Source organism: Ceratotherium simum, chromosome 29 (genome assembly GCF_057802395.1).
Source record: "Ceratotherium simum simum isolate JZ-2026a chromosome 29, ASM5780239v1, whole genome shotgun sequence".
NCBI classification, from domain to species: domain Eukaryota; kingdom Metazoa; phylum Chordata; class Mammalia; order Perissodactyla; family Rhinocerotidae; genus Ceratotherium; species Ceratotherium simum.
The window spans coordinates 36774756-36793524 of NC_141928.1; the positions used below are offsets into that span (position 1 = coordinate 36774756).

General features: G+C 46.7%; 1 long non-coding RNA gene across 7 annotated transcripts in view; it reads right to left on the reverse strand.

Annotated features, from left to right (window-relative positions):
• LOC147913260 (uncharacterized) overlaps window positions 1–12200 on the reverse strand; it is a 56892-nt gene extending 44692 nt beyond the window's left edge. For 3 of the 7 annotated variants that reach the window (XR_015548992.1, XR_015548987.1, XR_015548993.1), the window contains exons 1-3: window positions 3950–10266; window positions 2691–2999; window positions 2388–2599 (exon numbers count right to left, since the gene is read on the reverse strand). This is a non-coding gene — a long non-coding RNA (uncharacterized LOC147913260). Of the gene's footprint in view, window positions 1–2387; window positions 2600–2690; window positions 3000–3949; window positions 10267–12118 lie in introns of those variants that run through there. The other 4 variants (XR_015548988.1, XR_015548990.1, XR_015548989.1 and 1 more) reach the window with 4 other exon arrangements.
• Window positions 12201–18769: the final 6569 nt, after the last annotated feature.

Consider the following 18769-nt stretch of genomic DNA (forward strand, 5'->3'; position numbering starts at 1 on the left):
ATAACATTTATCACCATCTGGCATGTGATTTACTTAATTCTGGCTCCCTCCCCTTTCCCTACCACGACCACCATGACAGCAGATTTTTTTATCTGCTTTGTTCACTCCTTCATCCCCAGTGCCTAGCACATAGGAGGTACCCAGCAAATACCTACTGAATGAATGGGAGGAAGAAGAGTGGAGGGGCAGATGGAATTGGAGTCAGATTTAAACTAACCCTGGATCCTCAACAGTCTGAAAGAAACCTGTTATTATTGATCTGATTGAAGGTGTGGGGCAAGTTCCAAAAGCAAGGATCAGACACCATCTGAGGCCTTCTCTTTTGCTCCCAAGAACTCCCTGAAAGGTTCCCCCAGAGAGCATACTGTCTCAAATATTAGTCTGGAAAAAGGCTAGACCTAGAATCTCCAACTGCCATGAAAGGGATGCTCTAAGACCGTCTTAAAATAAGAACAAGGATGAGCCAAGTCACCACCTGTGCTTGGAGGTAGCTGAGCCCTGTAGGAATTTCCTGCTGCCACTGTAACAAATTACCACAAACTTAGTGGCTTAAAACAACACATATTTGGGCCAGCCCCGGTGGCCTAGTGGTCAAGTTTGGTGCACTCTGCTTCAGCAGCCTGGGCTCAGTTCCTGGGGGCGGACCTACACCACCGGTCTGTCAGAGGCCCTGCTGCAGCGGCAGCTCACCTATAAAAAGAGGAAGATTGGCAACAGATGTTAGCTGAGGGCGAATCTTCCTCAGCAAAAAAAAAAAAAACCCATATTTATTCTCTTACAGTTCCGGAGGTCAAAAGTCCAAAATTAGTTTCAGTGGGCCATAACCAAAGTATTGGCAGGGCCGTGCTTCTTCCAGAGGTTCTAGGGGAGCATTTGTTTCCTTGTCTTTTCCAGCTCCTAGAGCTGCATTCCTTGAATCCCTTGGCCTCTTCCTCCCACTTTAGAGCCAGCAATGTAGCATCTTGCTGCAGTAGTCACACCACCTTCTTCTGTATCACATCTCCCTTCCCCTTCTTCTTAAAAGGACACTTGTGATTGCACTTAGGGCCCACCTGGACAATCCACGATAACCTCCTCATTCCAAGATCCTTAACTTAATCATATCTGCAAAGTCCATTTTGCCACATAAGGTAGCACCCACAGGTCCCAGTGGTTACAGCCTGGATATCTTTGGGGGCCACTACCCACTCTAACAAAGACAGACTCTAAGAGTTTGGAAGAAACCTAATTCAAACCTCTGGTCCCCATGAAAGAGGAGTCAGATTGGGAGTCTTGGCAGCATCCTGGACCAGAGTCTTTCTTTTGCTGTAATTGCTTGCTAATTAACTAGGGCATGCGGAATTAATGTCATGAAACTGAGCATTTTAGCCCTTGAAGGTCCTCCTTAAAAGAGAAGGATAGTTTTGTCTTCTCCAACCTGAAGTCCCCAATGGACCACTCAGGAGTCCATCCCAGGACGTGCGTGCTGAGGGTCAACGGGAACCCATCAGGTTCTCTAGACTGTTCCAAAGGCTTTTATAGGAGGGGAAACTGCAAAGAAACCGTCTGAGACAGATGAACAAGCTTGAGATCAGGGAAGGCAGGTAAGCTTTCTCTCATGAGAAGCCTGGGATGGAGGGTTCCAAGAACCCATCTGGGTTTGGAGAGGAAGACCGCTGTGATTAGAGTGCCAGATCAGCTGGCAATGTCTGACTCCAGGAACAGACAGGTTAATGACAGTCCACATGCTACATGTTACCAACTCTGCTCTACATGGTACCTCTGGGAGCTACAAGAAAGTGGCTTCTGCCCAGACACTAAAAGACTTGAAGAAGAAAAGCAAGAGAAACACAACCACTCCAGGAGATGGCTTTATACCTTAGACATTGTCCCTCTGTTGTATAGACATCATAAGGTTTCTTACTTAGTTGGAACATGCTGCTCATTGTGAACCATTTCACTCCTCAAAGCCCTCAAGGGCCCAGTGAGGTGACTGAGGAGGGTAAATTTCCAACATAAGAACTACATGCTTATCTTATTGGTTTTATTGATGTGATCTTTACCAGTGGACCTCGCTGGCAAGAAATATTTAGCAGGGAAATGATAGAGCAGTGGTTTTCAACCAGAGGTGATTTTGCCCCTAGGGGACATGTGGCAATGTCTGAAGACATTCTTGGTTTTCACAACTAGGGGTGGGGGTGCTATTGGCATCTAGTGGGTAGAAGCCAGGATGATGTTAAACATCCTACAATACACAGACAGCCCGCATAACAAAGGTTTATCCAGCCCAAAATGTCGATAGAGGCACCCTATGTAGAGAAAATGGAACTGGAGGCAAAGAAAGTAAAGTGTGAGTTGTGAACAAGGAAATGTTTTAGGCAATTAAGGGAAACTGAGGAAAGGCATACCTTGCTTGCTTGTTTGGAAACAGGGATGATCAGTAGAGCTCTGGGTTCCAGCAAATTCAAGGATGGCCTGTTTGTGAGGAGACAGTGGGCCCGCAGACTGCTGTGTATGCAGGGCAGCCTGCTTGGCTAATGCTGCTGTTGGGAGAGCAAAGCTGACCTGCACTTCCATCGGAGTGGTAGCCAAGGAACTCTGTGCCTCTGAGGTCACAACTCTTAGATGAGGGAAGTGCCAAAAGCAGTGATAAGGATCAAGGAGTGACAGCAGATTACAAATGAAAGCAATGGAAATCTGTTTTTAAATACCTATTAGTATAATAATATAGACACGAACTGAAGGATGAGGTGGTTTTCCAGTAACACCTGGGAGTCTCTCCCTCGGTCTCCTCCTCATGCGAGAGCCCTTTCAAAGCTGTGTCACTATTAGCTGTGGAGAATTTGGTAATGGTCTCAGGAGAGCTGCTGAGATGACAACAAGGCTGAGTAGAAGTTAAGCTTTGAAGACTGGGCTCGAAAGAAAAAGAAGGGGTGCTGCCATGCACTGCCCAGATGCCAACACTGTTTACCAGGAGATGAAGACTCCCCGTTCTGAGGCTGGGCTCCTGGTGCCATGGCCTGTAAATCAGGGAAAGATCTGGTTCAGACAGGCCTTTCTCCCCAGCTCACCACCTCAGAACCTAGCACAGCAGAAAGGGGACAAACCAGCACTTACCGAGGCTCATTTTAATGATTTAGGCATGAACCCATACATTAGAGCTAAGAGTCACAAGCGGGTTTGCCCAACACTCCAGCTCTTCCCATGGCCTCTTCACAGACAGAAAGAGCTCCAGAGACAGGGCCAGGACACAAGGTGCTAAAACCCAGAAGCCAGGGCCCCAGGGAACCACAGAAGGAGCCATTTCTTTGCTAACACTGTAGTCCATGTAGAGTCTGCTCTCAGTCTCAAGCAGTTCCTCCAATCTTGACCTCCTGCAAATTCTTTTTGCTGTTTTCACCTCTTGACCCCTTCTTTCCCTCTCTTTCTCTCTCTCTCTACCATTCTCTAATTTGTCCCCCTCTTTCTTCTTTTCACTCTTCTCGCTTCCTAATCGTCTATGATACTGAAACTGAAGTGTATCTGAAACACTGTTAGTGGTGTTACATGAAGCTTTAGCTTTCCTGCTTTTTCTTTTTGAATAAATTATGATTAACTTTTTAATGTGCCTTGACAATAAAACATAAATTTAGTTGTGTTTTAACTTTTGTGAACCCTTTAATCTCTCCTGAGTATCAGCATTCCTAAATAAAGGGGGAATGGGGGGTTGTAATCCACCCATGCTCACTGGGTACTTAATCTGTGTGGCTGACAGATCAAAATTAATAATTTTAACAGCAACCAGAAGAACTCAGATTTAATATGAGGAAGAATTTCCTTACATTTAGACTACTGCAGTAGTCTCCTACTTAATCTATCTCCATTCTTTCTCCATTCAATCAACCTTTTTGCAATATTAACACAATCACTCCTTACTCCAAAACCAACAATGACTACCCACTGCCCAAAGAACAGAGTGAAAATTCCTCACCTGGAGGCCGGCCCAGTGGCGTAGTGGTTAAGTTCACGCGCTCTGCTTCGGCTGCCTGGGGTTCGCAGGTTCGGATCCCGTGTGCAGACCTACACACCGCTTGTCAAACTATGCTGTGGCAGCATTCCTCATACAAAATGGAGGAGGATTGGCACAGATGTTAGCTCAGGGACAATCTTCCTCAAGCAAAAAGAGGAAGAGTAACAACAGACGTTAGCTCAGAGCCAGTCTTCCTCAACAAGAACAACAACAAAAAAGTTCCCTCACCTGGCATCCAATGGCCTCTGTCAAACTACTAGGAATTTCCTAAATAACAGTGGTTTTCCAGCATGGAAATTGTGAAAAGATGCACTTTTCTCCTGGAAGTATTCATATTCAGGCCAGGTTACCTCACATAAGGGATGCTAAAAAGAAGTAGCTAGTCTCCAAGGAGGCCTCTCTCCCTCCCAATGAACTATGCTTCTTGGCATTCACACCCTTGTGTAGTCCTCTCCCTGAATCTGAACTGGTCCCGTGACCAACAGGAAATACAAACAAAATACAAACAAAGTGACACTGTGTGATTCCCAAGGCTAGGTCATAAGAAATCTTGCCATTTATGCCTGGTTCTCTCAGTATACTCACTCTTGGGACGTTTCTGCTCAGAATCCAGCCATCATGCTGTGAGAAACCCAAGGCACATGGAGAGGCCACATGCAGGCACCCAAGTCAATAGCCAGCATCAAGTGCCAGCCACGTGAGCGAGCCAGGGTGGATGTCCAGCCCAGCTGAGCCTTCAGATGACTCCTGCCCTGGGTTCCATTGGACTGTAGCAACATGAGACACCCCAAGTGAGAACTGCCCAGCTGAGCCCAGTCAACCCACAGAACCACGACAGATAATAAAGTACCAATTTCACTTAAGAATATCCTAGATGAACCAATAAAAACTAACTTTATTAAATCTTGACCCCTGAGTACACATCTTTTAAATATTCTGTTTAACAAAATAGGAGTTACATGATTGTCTCAAGAAGAAGCATCTGTGCGATTGTTTGAGTTGCAAGCTAAATTAGCCACTTTTTTTCACGAAACATCATTTTTACTTGAAAGAAAAGACTAACAGACAAATTATAACTATTTAGACTTGGTTATCTGACAGACTTTTTCTTGAAAATGAATGAAGTGAAACTGTTACTTCAAGAAAAAAACCTGACAGTATGTTACCAATGATAAAAATCAAACTTTTAAGAGAAAATTCAAATGATGGAAAACTTGTATCCACCACTGTGAGCTTGACAGCTTCCCAGTACTTGAAGAATTTTCTGATGAGATCAGTGGTGATATTAATATCATTTATTGATGTCGTAAAACGAAATGTCAACGTTTAGATCTATGTAACTCAGTGAACCAATATTTCCCAATGACCAATTCAAAGCGTAAGATGGAACAACGCATTTTAATGTCACAAAGTATGAAAAGTTTGTTGATAAAATTTCAGACTCCACATCCCAACTAACCTTTAAGATGAAACTACAACTTGTTGAGTTTTAGTATAGTATCAGAGAAGAATATCCACAATTATCTGCAAAAGCTACTAAAATGCCCCTCTCTTTCTCAACTACATAGCTGTGTGAAGCCAGATTTTCTTCATATCCTTCACATAAAACAATATATTTCAAGAGAATGAACACAGAAGTAGCTATGAGAATCCAGTTGTCTTCTATTAAACCAGACATTAAAAGAGATTAGCAAAAATGTAAAATGATGTCACTCCTCTCACCTTTTTTCTTTGAAAAACAGTTATTTTTCATTAAAAATGTCATTTATGATATATGTAATGGGTTTATTATTACTACATTAAATCAATTAACAAATTAGTGATTTTTAAAAATTCCTCAGTTTTAATTTCTTATATGGTAAACAAAAGTTCTTGGGGTCCTTAATAATTTTTAAGAGTGTAAAGGGGTCATGAAGACAAAAAGTTTGAGAATCACTGTTTTACAATATGCTCAAGTTGACTTCAAAATTAACCAATTTTCAAGGCCCAATCTGAAACCCAGTTTCTTTAGGGACAAAGTCAATCCTCAGTGATGACTTGCTTCCCTAAGTGATTACCCTTGTATAGCACCATGTTCTTAGTACCCACCAGCTCTCTAATATTTTAAAAATCTTTTTGTGCATCTATCTTCTCTCCCCAACTAAGCTCCACACACTCGGGGCAGGGGGGCAGCCAAGGACCACATCTGAAACATCTGTCACAGCACCTGGCCCACACAAGCGCCTCAAATGGAACGACTAAGATGACAACACCACAGTTTTTGAGATTAACACTGCAAAATCTGACAAAGCTAAGAAAGAAAACTTCTGCTGGGACTGGGAGCTCAAAGCTCAGGGATATTGACCCCTGGACACGCACCACTGCTGCCACTGTAGCTAGCTGCCACTGACACAAACGACAAAGCAAATCAACTCAACTCAGGAGCTCTCCTGCTCAGCAGCAACTTCTACCTCATGCACTCTCAGGGAACCTCAGAAACCTTCCAAACCCCTCTTCTTCCTCCTTCACATTTCCTTCAGAGGAAAGGACTTGATATTGGTTTGAGAACAGGAGGGGCCCCCACCTGAGGCCTTCCTGCAAGATCCACAAACACCTAACTTCCACAGACTGACAGACATACGGGCTCAGCACCCCGTTTGGCAACAGCAAAACCTGCAGAGTGCTAAAGGCAGAGAAACGGAAGTGAAGCTCATAAACAGCTACTGGAAACACTGAATTTCAGAGATTAAAACAAATGAGACAGGAGTCCCATGTTTCCCCTGCCCTCCAGCAGGGACCCCACCATAGCCCAGCCTCCCAAATAGTTGGGACAATGAACATCGAATTCCCAGAGCTCCCCTTCTGAGAGTTTACAAAACCTACCAGGCATCCTGAGAACAAATAGCGAAACAGCAACGGGAAGCCCCGAGCATCGTTCACACTCTGGTGACGACCCACTACCCCAGCAGAGATGGAAGGAATAATTCTGTGTATTATGCCCAGCTCTCATATGTCAGTAAACTATAGACATGTGACAGGGACTGAATCCAGTTTTTTACCATCACTTCCCAAGTGCCTAGTACTGTGCCTGGCACATAATAGGCACTCAAAAATGTCTGTTGCATACATCAAAGAGAATGACGGACACCATCTTTGTGGCTTGGCACGCATATGGGCAAAGAAGAAAGTCTGTTCATTTGTTCATTCAATAAATATTTATTTAGCATCTCCTCTGTGCCAAGTACTGTCCTAGACACAACAGGAAACAAAATAAGTCCTTGCCCTTTTGGAGTTTATGCTTTAGTGGTGTAAAGGTAAAAATCTCAATGTTCCCAAAAAAACTATGTTAAGTCACTGACATTCAATAATTATTTAATAAGTGCCCACTACATGTGTGATGAGTACCAGGTGCTATGACAGGCACCTGGGATCTGGGACTCGGCCCTAGTGAAATTATTTTATCTTCTAGGCCAGGATCCTAAATCTGAGACGTGTCAGTCAGTTGTCAGAGGCCTCTCGGTAAGGAAAATGGGATTACCTCTTTGGTGCATCTGTTCTCCTCTGCTGGTGAGCAGAAGGCACTGCATGAGTACCATGGACATGCCCAAAACACCAGGCAATACTGCAGGACAGAAAGAAACCCAACATCTTTAGCTGAGAGGCACTGGGGGGTCAGAAAAGCAGCTCTAATAAGTTACAATTAAACAAAACTCAAAGAGTACTCCTAAGGCAAGCTGGCTCCTCCACTGTCCCTCACACACACACCTTGAGATGTTGTTATTCTGAGCCTGAATCAGCAAATACTTCCCAATTCGAGAAGTACTCTGCTCATTTCCAAGGAAGCAGACATCGGCTTTGCTGATTTTCCCAGGGTGGGGCAGAAGGAGCTGGCAAGGTGAAGGACCTGGAGCCCAACACCCCGCCATGGGTGGCAACTCATAAACGCAGACGTCCTGAGCCGTGCTTGATTCCTTGACCAAAGTCCCAAGGAGACAGGACTGGAGTCACACGCTAATCACCAGTCTATGAGTTATGAAGGCCAGGAATCATCTGCCAAGGAAGAAGACCTACATGTCTGAAACCTGACATGTCTGAAATGGCAAGGGGCCATTTCCTCCCTGCCAAGCTCAAGCAAGTGCCCAGCTCTCTTCTAACACTGTGGGAGCCAGCTGCTGCAAGTAGCTCCTCCTCTTGGATCGAAAGGCACAGAAAAATGCTCAGGGGCATCAAAACATCTACAAGAAGCAGCCACTGGGCAATCTGGGACAACACGGCACAGGCAAGGGCGTCACACACAGAACTTCTGACACGACACAAGCAAGAGCCTGGCAGTACAGACAAAGTCCATGGAGATACTGGGTAGGGAGGAAGAAGAGAGTGTTCCCAGTGTGGACAACGCTGGGCAGCGGGGCGGCTCTTGGCACTTCCAGGCCCTACAAAGGCACTGGAGGAGGGCCCCAGTTTAGCTTCCCAGTCTGGCAGGGAACACCCAAGGAGGTGGTTCTCGGTGACAGGATACAGCTGAAGCCTTTAGAAGGAATAGGTCCAACTCCTCCTCAGAGAGAGGAGCTGCGCTGTCCCAGGACGTGCCAGGATCCGCAGGTCCTGAGGACGGCTTGCACAACGGCCCGGACAGCTGCATTCTATCCAAACAGAGGCCTACCAGCTTCCCAGGCCAGTGCCCAACACTGGCTGTCCTCTCACCAGGCCCTTGGGGAAGGGACCTGAGGAACCACAGGTGGGCTGGAAGGCTGAGTAAGGGCAGTTGTCCCTGAGTGGGTTGAGGCATACTCCAAAGGAGGAAGCAGTGGTGGAGAGGCAAGGAGAAAGGCAGCCAAACAACAGAGCGGTTCGTTCAACTACGGAGTTGATGGGCTACGCCATCTGTAGAATAACGTCCGGGGCCTCGCTGCCCACACCTTTGAAAAAGAGAACGGGCTGAGCAGGCGCTGCAAAAAGCACTGAACGGGACCTTGGTAATTGATAATCACGACTACCCACGCAGAAGACAACAGTGTGGACAAACTGCAAGATGCTATCTGGCCAGGGCTGCTGGTGGCCAAGCTGCTCCACAAGGGCTGGGCTTGATCGCTCCTCCAGCCCTTCTCACCTGCCGCCTCGGTGCAGAGCACTCCTAATGGGTAAGCAAAGACAGAGGAGCAGTGAACTGCTCAAGAGAGTCAGGTAAAGTCCTTGGGAGCCAGAGACTGACCTAAATTACCACCAAACACACACCCTCAACTTCGTCAGAATGACCCATTAAAACTACAGAGGGATGTTTCTTTCTTTCTTTTTTTTATGAGGAAGATCAGCCCTGAGCTAACATCCATTGCCAATCCTCCTCTTTTCTTTGCTGAGGAAGAGTGGCCCTGGGCTAACATCTGTGCCCATCGTCCTCTACTTTATACAGGACACTGCCACAGCATGGCCTGAGAAGCAGTGTGTCGGGCTGCGCCCGGGATGCGAACCTGCAAGCCCCACGTTGCTGAAGCAGAGAGCACGCATTTAACCACTACGCCACCAGGCCGGCCCCAGAGGGATGTTTCTCATAGAAACAAGGGACCCCTGTTGGTCCTTTCTGCCCAAGTCTCCCACAAGTGCCGCTTAGGAGGGGGCTCAGGGGTCAGTGGAGAGGGGACTGGCTCAGCCATCCACGATCCTATTCCTTTCACACAAAAGGGTCAGTGCACAAGAGGAAACCTTTAAAGTCTGGTCCAGCTGGTTCAGTTGGCTCTCCAACACAGCTCTTGAAGGTTACCAATTCTGTGTCCAATTCTGGCTCAAAGACAGAGAGCATGATCCTCAAAAGAGGAGACCTAGAAACCCAGAGCCAGGTGAAACAACAGGCCTTCATTTCTAAACTTCAGAGTGGGTCATGCTTTCAGAATCCTCCAAGCTCATATGGGGCAGAAACAGAGGCTATGTTATTTCCTGAAGCTCTCTCTAGGGGACCGGCACCAAATAAAGGAGCTCAAATTGAAGGCATCGGAAAAGAACTTTCTGCCTGGCAAGAAGGTGTTATGAGAGGTTCGGGGATTCGATCGGAGACGTAAAAGACACTCTCCACTCCAAACAAATGAACTGAAGGTATATTTTATTATATAGAGGATAGTAAAGGTGATAGTCTGCAAACAGATCCGAATAGGTCAAATATTAAGAGGGAAAAAACATCAGCTCGACTGGAAAGGGAAAACATCCACATCGACTGAAGGGAAATGATACAAATCAACCGGAAAGAGAAACACCAGGTTGACCGAAAAGAGAACACATCAAATCAATTACTTCACATCAAATCAGTTACTCACAACATTTGATTCAAGAGCCTTGAAATGTTACAACTTGCAACTCTCTCCCTGGAAGAAAGGCCAGTTCCCAACACACAGAAAGCAGCTTTATATTTCTTTGTGCGCTGGTGGCCATAGGTCAATGGAGCGGCCAAACATGGCTGTACTCATGTTAAGACAGAAAGTTAAACACCCAGACACATCACAAAGGTGGTGGGCTCTCTAGCCCCAGAAAGGATGATCTCTGTGACTGGAAGCAACTCAAGTTCCTCACACGGACTAACTAATGCAGCCCGCAACCTGCCCAGGCAGATACTGACCTGACACCCTACGCCTGGGCAAAGGGACAACAGAACTTCAGTGTCAGCCTCCCTCTTGGATCCACAGGAAATTAAGCTCCCAAGGAAAACAGAGGGAGAAGAACCTTCAAGAGAACCTGCTCAATGACTGATATCAGAGGCCCTGACACATTCAGTGGGTCAGAGATGCGCAAGGGAAGATCAGCAGCTGGTTCAAGCCACCAATAATAAAAGGCACAGATGCCTGCCAGCCCCAGGGCTATTGGCTGGCAATCCATTTCAAAACTCAAACAGGAAAAAACTGTTCTGGAGCCAGTACAGAGGAAAAAGGTTGAGGACCAAAGGCATTCTCTGGGGCACAGCTTCTGGAGACTTAGCTCTTTGGGATGGGGCATAGGGTGGAGGGTGGGAATGAGGGCTGAGATGGACTAGGGCATCAGGGTTTAAAAGTGTTCAAAACATCCAGAGTGGAAAGACACAGAGCCCTGCTTCCTGGAAGGGGACAAGAGTTGGATGAGGCCTCCAGCTACGCCCAGCACACACCCAACTCAGCCGAGGGTCTCTCCCTAAGAGTTCCTGGAAGTCAACAGACCCATAAAAGTTCCGTATTAAAGCTGTGATTAGACGAATGGTCTACAAATTGGACATCATCCCTGATGCAACACTCCAGTAAATTTTCCCAGAGACATACCTGCTCTTTACCTCAGACATTCAGCCCCTTACTTCAGTCAGAAGCTGAACATCCCCACCCCACGGGCACCTCAACTACAGGCCAAGGGAAAGCAGAGAAGTGTGTGGAGCTAATGCTTCTGCCTGAAGCAGAGGCAAGGAACGGGAGGGAAGGGGAGGCGGGTGACAGGGATGCAGGGGACGGGGCTGATAAGAAGGTAATCAGAGAGGGGCAAAAACGACCTCTGGGAGGAGCCAGGACAGGAGGGGCTTAGGTAGACAGGGACTGCAGGCACGGGGCTGAAAAAGCCCAATACCACCGCGAGGAAGATGATGGGCAGCCGTAACGCCGAGAGGGGCCAGGCAACGCGGGGGAGGCGGGGAGAGGGATGGAAAGAGAGCCAAGACTGAGAGGGCAAGGATGGGAGGACGAAGGCAGGAGACAAGGACAACGTGGGGGCCAGAGAAGATCCCCAAGGAGACCCTGGGTAGAGAGGGCAATGGATTTGGGGACACCAGAGAAAGGGTGAAGGAAGAGGTCCGAGACAAGCGGCGTGGGAGAGGACCCCGAGCCTGAGACCGGCTCTCAGAACACAGAAGTGGAGGAGACGGAGCCCCGAGGCCCAAGAGGGGGCACAGGGTCGCGTGGGGGAGCCCCGCGCTTCGGACTCAAAAGCGATGGGGGTCCAAACGGCTGTGGGCGCGGGGGCGGCGGGGCGGGGCGCCAGGGGAGCAACCGCCGAGCGCCGACCGGCTCCTGCGGCCAGAGCGCCGGGAAGCGGCAGCGGCTCGGCCCGCGGCCCCCCGCTGCTCCCCACCCCACTCCCCGCCGGGCCCTGCGCCCCAGCCCTGGTGGCCGCCTCAGCCCGGGCCCGCCGCTTCCCCCGACCCGGACCGACCTGTCCCGGCGACCTCCCGCGCCACCGCCGCCGTCCCGCAGGCTCCACAGGACCCTCCGGGGTCGGACACAACATCTCGGCTAACCCCAGGGGCGCTTCCCGGCCCCGCCCCCGCCAGCGCGCCGCCGCCGCGCAGTTCGCCCCGCCCGGCCGCAGCCAATCACCGCGCCCCCTGGAGACCCCCTGATTCTGCCACTCCGCCCACCGCACGCTGCCCGGGGCCCGCCTGCAGCGCCCTCTGGTGTGGGATGCGGGCGCGGCGGCTGAGGGAGGCGCGGGACGGAGCGCGGGGCCAGTAAACAAGGCAGGCAGGTATCGCAAAAGCGAATTTAAAGCTGGAAGGGAACTTAGAGGTCATCTGGTACAGCCTCCTCATCCTTCCAGCGAAGGAACAGTCCCGGAGGAGGTGCGTGACGTGCAGTGCGAAGCAATGTCGCAGCTAGAGCCCGGGTCTCCAGACTCCGCTGGAGGAGACCGTGCTGCCTGTAATTATAATAAAAGGGCTTTCCTCTCTCAAGAGGCTTCTGCAACTAGAAATTTATGGTTCTGGACTTCTTACCTATCTTCCCATGTGCTTATCTAATACGATTGCCCACCTAAAGGGGAAGCATCCTCCCTACTTTTGCAGACAATTCGGTTCTCGCTTCTTAACCCGGGTCTTTAGGACCTGGAAGGGACCTGTTATTCCAACCTGTCCCTTCAGATATATCACAAAAAGGTACTTAGCAGCTGGGAGGCAGTCTGCTGGAAGAAGTTGGGTCTGTCATCCTGATCCCGGCCCTGATATCTGTTCCCCTACGTTGAACCCAGCATATATGGGGTTAAAAACCAAAAAGCACTCGTTACCCCTTACCTGCTTCTCTAAGGTCCGTTCACATGTAGATATTGGTTGTTTTAGCCTTTGTGTCCCTGAATTCTACACGGCAAATGGAAGTAATAAATTGTTCCACACTGAAGTTCTGGCAGTTACCAGTTCTTGAAGTTTGTTACAGGGAAACTGATATCTAAAAGTTATCAAGAAGCTGAAACTCCCCAACTCCTGGTTCCTGGCACCGAATCCACCATTCATGTGGAGACAGACAAATGGAGGACACCTGCAGCTTCCCTTATCTCTGCCAAACGCCTGTTGTTGGGAGGACACCGGACTGCAAATCCACAGGTCCCCCTCCCCTAGCTAAAACCTTGTAAAATTTGTAATCATTAATTGGTGGCAGTTTCCTTCCTCTCCCCAGGGCCCAGTTTCGGGTGGCACGGGAACATTGATCTATGGGGCCCTAAACCTGCTGTAGGTAGATAACAGCTGGCCCAGTGCCAGAGGGCTGGGACCGCTGCAGTACTTTCCCAACAAATGGTTGGACAGTACGTTCTTTCCCACAGATTTTCCTTTAAAAACCCCAACTCCTATTGCCTCGGGAGGACTGTGGGTCTTGGGGCACCAGCCCACCACAGCCTCATTTTGCTGGAAAAATTAAACCATTTTTCTTTTCCTCAATCCCTGGTCATTCTGTTCATTGATTCAGCTCTGGTGACAGGGTCCCAGGTTTTTCCAGCTACAATCTGGCGATGAACAAAACTTGACTCGGGTGTGTATGGTCAATAGGTAACTCCCTCCTTTCCGCTGTCTGTAAAGTAAAGATTACCTCTCATCTCTCCAACGCATAACACGCCTCAGGCCACACCGTCAGATATCTGGATGGTAGAACTAGAGTGATTTTTTTTTTTCTGCTTCTCTTTTTTTTCCCTACTATTTGAAATGAATTTGCATTACTTTTGTAATTCAGACATCAAGCTCCTTGCCCTTTGAGATTGAAATAAGAATGGATTGTGGAAGTCAAAGCTTTCTCGCAAATTTCTGGGGATTTTTATTCTCCCACATATCTCTGCCTCTGGGCTCCTGCTTCTGCCAGGCTGGGCTGTTGCAGTTCCACAGTTCAGAAATGTGGAGATGAAACTCAGCCCTTCCTGAGGACTGCTCATGCCTCTTCCCACACGAAATATCCATGGGTATAGAAGACATGATGATCCTCTGGGCACTGGGGCAGAGTCACATGATGCATTGCAAACAGTTTAAACTCACACATCAGACGTTCTTGCAAGTACTTTCCACATCCCCCACTGAAGTTTTCTAATTGGCCCTTCACCCCTCAGGGTCTGGCTTTTTCCCAAATCACTACCTCTCCTCCCTGTCCCACCATTCTCTCTTTTATCCCACCCTCTCTGGAGAAAAAGCAAATTCCTCTGGCTTTCCAGGCAGAAAGAGACATCTTAACCATCTCTCTTTGTTGCTAGGGTTCCTGCCAGCACTCGTGCCCTGAAGAGTTCACTTTCAACCCCAAAGGGGCTTAACAGCTCCCTCCCTAAAAGAAATTCTGGGAGCGCTGTTAGATATTACATTTTTCACTTCATTTCATTTTTATGTTAAAAAGGATATATATAATATTTAATATAACATTTAATAAGTATATTTAATGTTTAGACCCCATAATTCCATTGCTCATTGCAATATTACTTAAAACAAAAAACCGGAGGTAACCTAATTGTCCAACAACAGAGAAATGTTTAGGTAAATTATGCCGCATGCTCCTGACAGAATATTATGCAGCCATTAAAAATGATGCCTACAGGGGCCAGCCCAGTGGCCTAGTGGTTAAGTTCGTGCACTCTGCCTCGGTGGCCCAGGGTTCACAGGTTTGGACCCTGGGCGCAGACCTACACACCACCTGTCAAATCATGCTATGGTGGTGTCCCACAAACAAAATAAAGGAAGATTGACACAGGTGTTAGCTCAGGGACAATCTTCCTCAAGCAAAAAGAGGAAGATTGGCAACAGATGTTAGCTAGGGCCAATCTTCCTCACCAAAAAAAAAAAAAAAAGATGCCTACAAAGAGTTGGTAAAAAAGTGGAAAAATGTTATGATCTGATATTCAGTGGAAAAAGGCAGAATCTGACAGTATGTATAGAATATATCGATATGTATACTGTTTGGAAAACAAAAAATTAGCATAGAAAAAACTGGAAGGAAACACACTAAAATGTTATCAGCAGTTATCTTTGGGTTGTGGTTCTGTGAGAAATTATCTTTCTATATTTTTATTCTGAGTATTTCTTTTTTCATAATGAAAACATGGGTTTTCTTTCTTCCTATATTTGTTTTTTAAGAATAGAAAAGAAAAATCTTCCTCATATTGAGGAAAAATTTACATCTTCTGGTGCTCCTACTCAATAGTCTCACCTCTATCCTTTGGAGGTAAACTAACTCACATTGTTTTCCATATAGAAGCCCTTCTGACGTTTCACCCCAGTCCCTTATGTTTTTTCTTCTTCAAGCTACAACATCCCTAGTTCCTCACATAAAATGATCATAGTTCCCATTACCACCCAGATTGCTGGCCTCAGAATGTGCTGTTTTCTGTATATCCATCTTCGTCCAGGCTTTCCACGTTTTGGGCCACCTAACTTCAGAATCCCCTTCCTACATTTGGGGAATCTCCCACTTTAGACTCTTCCTCTGCTGTGGAAGCTGAAAATGTCAGGCATTTGCTCCCAGCCTCCTTTGCAGCTAGGGTGCAGCCACGTGACCAGGCTCCACCAATCAGATGCTGGGAAGAGGAAAACTGGAGAGCACACATAATCCATTCAGGTAAGTGGCAGAGCAGCAGCTCCACCTAATTTCCAGCTGTAAGAAGCAACAGTAGTAGGAGCAGAGTCCAGCCCTGGCAATATTAGCCACAGAAGCAGGGATGTCTATACCCAGAGGTGGCAGCTGGGGTGTCATCATAAGAACCGTTGTGTGCCATGATTTGGGGTGGTGTTCCTGGCTATACAGCCTCCAAGCTTGCTCTCTTATCCTCCCAATTATTTAAGGGGCTCCTCTATACTCTATTAATAAATTCCTTTTTTACTTAAATCAGTCAGTTTCTGCTACTTGAATCAAAAATCCAGACTAATACAGTTTCCCCGAATCCTCATTTTGACCAGACTTGCCCCCAGGCACAGCTCAAAGTGGGAAAAGTTGGTCCCTCCCAAGCCTCTGCAACCGTTTCCAGAGCAGCCAGTGATCTCAGCTCCCAAAACCCGCTCTGATGCCCAATTACGTTATAACTGGACGATAACTTACAGTGTGGAACAAGGCTACACCTGCTTTGAATTAGATTCCAACCTCCTCCACAGCCATTTCAGGCTCCAGCCAGCAGGTGGGGGCCTCCTTCCTCCCCCTCTCACCTACTACAGCAGGAGCCAGAGAGGTAACTTGCAGCTGGTACCTCTTCTGCCTGGGCAGACACTGTGCGTGAGGAGGAGGCACCTTGTATATCCTGGCAACAATGTGCAACAAGCCTCTTGCACTCCAGCCAGCAGCCCCACCCCTCCACCCCTCCTCACATGCAATCCACAGAGGGATGACCTGGGACCACAATGTGCTTCCCGCGTGGCCCCCAGTGTTTACGGTATCTCTGAGGGCACCAGAGATGGGATACATTCTCCTTCGTCTGGGATGTCGGAAAAGTCAGAAGAGTTATTTTCTAACCCTGGAATTGAAAGACTGGAAAATATCTTCCCCCTAGTGATGTCCCCCAAGACTGACAGCTTCTCGTGCCAGTCCCAATGTGGATTGCATCCAGGCATCAAGGTGATCTTCCTTCCACTGTCTCACACCTCAACCATCACTGCCTCCCTGTGTCCCATTGTAGAACATTTAAAGGCTTGAAATGGACCCCATTTATGGGTGAGGAAACAGGCTTAGGGGTTGGCTTGCAGCCTCAAGTCTAAATTCGACCCAGCTTCCAAGAATGTCTATAATCAGGCCTCATTCTACCTCTCTAGTTATGCGGCCTTCAGAGTAGTAGCCTTCAAAATTTTTTGCCCCTCTACTTAAAAAAATATATATAAGAACCATGCAGCTCCTTGCACATTTTTAAGGTGACATCTAATATTTTTCATCATTAGTTTAAAACTCGATAGTTGCAGAGGATAGGTATAATTCTACTATTTTATACATACTGACATTTTAATAGAAAACTGCTGTATTATCCTTTAAAATGTATTGAATAAGACTCAGATCCCATAGTGATTTGATGCTCACCCTCATTCATCTTAAAAATACATGAACAAGCTCTTCTTTAGCAACCAAAAATTTTACATTGTCTCTTTTCTCCTTGTACTTGTGTTTTCATTCCACTTTCCCCTCAAAAATCTAATCTTAATGTAACATATGTGCTTGAAAGTCTTTTGTTGATCATCCTATCATACATCTGTGCAACCAAAATATGTATATAAGTTGAAATTTAAAAAATTTTTAAGTTTCATGTAACTATAAAGCTTTAAGTGAGACATTTTCTTCTGGTTTGAGTGGTCATTATAAATATTAGTAATATCCAATTGATCAAAACAACATAAATATTGTAATTTTTATAAATTTTTTTTTGTGTGAGGAAGATTAGCCTTGAGCTAACATCTGTTGCCAATCCCCCTGTTTCTGCTGAGGAAGATTGGCCCTGGGTTAACATCCATGCCCATCTTTCTCTACGTTATATGTGGGACGCCTGCCACAGCACCGCTTGATAAGCGATGTGTAGGTCCATGCTGGGGATCCAAACCTGTGAACCCCTGGGCCACTGAAGCAGAGTGTACAAACTTAACCACTATGCCACTGGGCTGGCCCCGGAAATGTATTTCTTAATGAAATGGATGAGGTACTTTATAGTTGAATATTACTTATTGCTATACTGAGACTGCATTCAGCATCAATTCTAGTCCTATTTTTTCATTTTTAAGCTGAGAAACTTTGTTCACATAAATAAGTAGATGAGAATTGAGAAAGTTTTGATATACAGTAGCAATGGCATGTAACTGAGTTGTTTGCCCAAAAAAATCACAGAGATCTATTATAAAAAAGTATTGTTAATGATTTTTCAGCTGACAATGCCATTCAGTCCTTCCAGCTTTTGAAAGCAAAGATTTGGAAACCTCCTGACTTGAAAACAAAACAAATTTGTTGCCCAGCTTTTGAGCCATTCACTTTCTCAGCACCCACAGTCCTACAACAGCAATTCAACAGTGTTCCAGGAATGTTACCCCTCTGGGTTGTCCATTATTGAAAGACAGTGGATGGGTGAGTGGTGAGCCTTGCTTCTGAAAGTAGGGAAGGAGAAATTGCAAAAAGGAAAAGAAGATTTGGTATAGAGAACACTTGGAAATTGAGGATCTGCAAATTGATTTTCTTACAATTCCTTGTACCATAGAGATATCCCACTCCAATTAGAGGACCATTGATCCTCTCATCCAATATCCAGAACCCAGACTTCTTGTGCCCATGAATGTGTTATGCTTCTTTCTACTTGTGTTGTCCCCATATTCTCCTACTCTCCTTTCTTATTTATTAAAAATTTTAAGGGCCATCTCAAATCCCAGCTCCTACCCAACGCTTCCCTTTTTTCTGAATTCCTACTGCACTTAGAGTTTGAACCTCACTTCGCATCCCCGAAATCCCTGCATTGTGCTATACTGGCAGCTTGGTTTCATGACAGTTTAAATAGACTGTAATGAAGTTCCCTGCAGTAACTTGCAGGTGTACTTGCAAAAGATGAACTTTGATGTCAGATGGCACATAAGCTCCAAGATGGCAGGGACTCTGTCTGTTTTGTTTGGTGCCA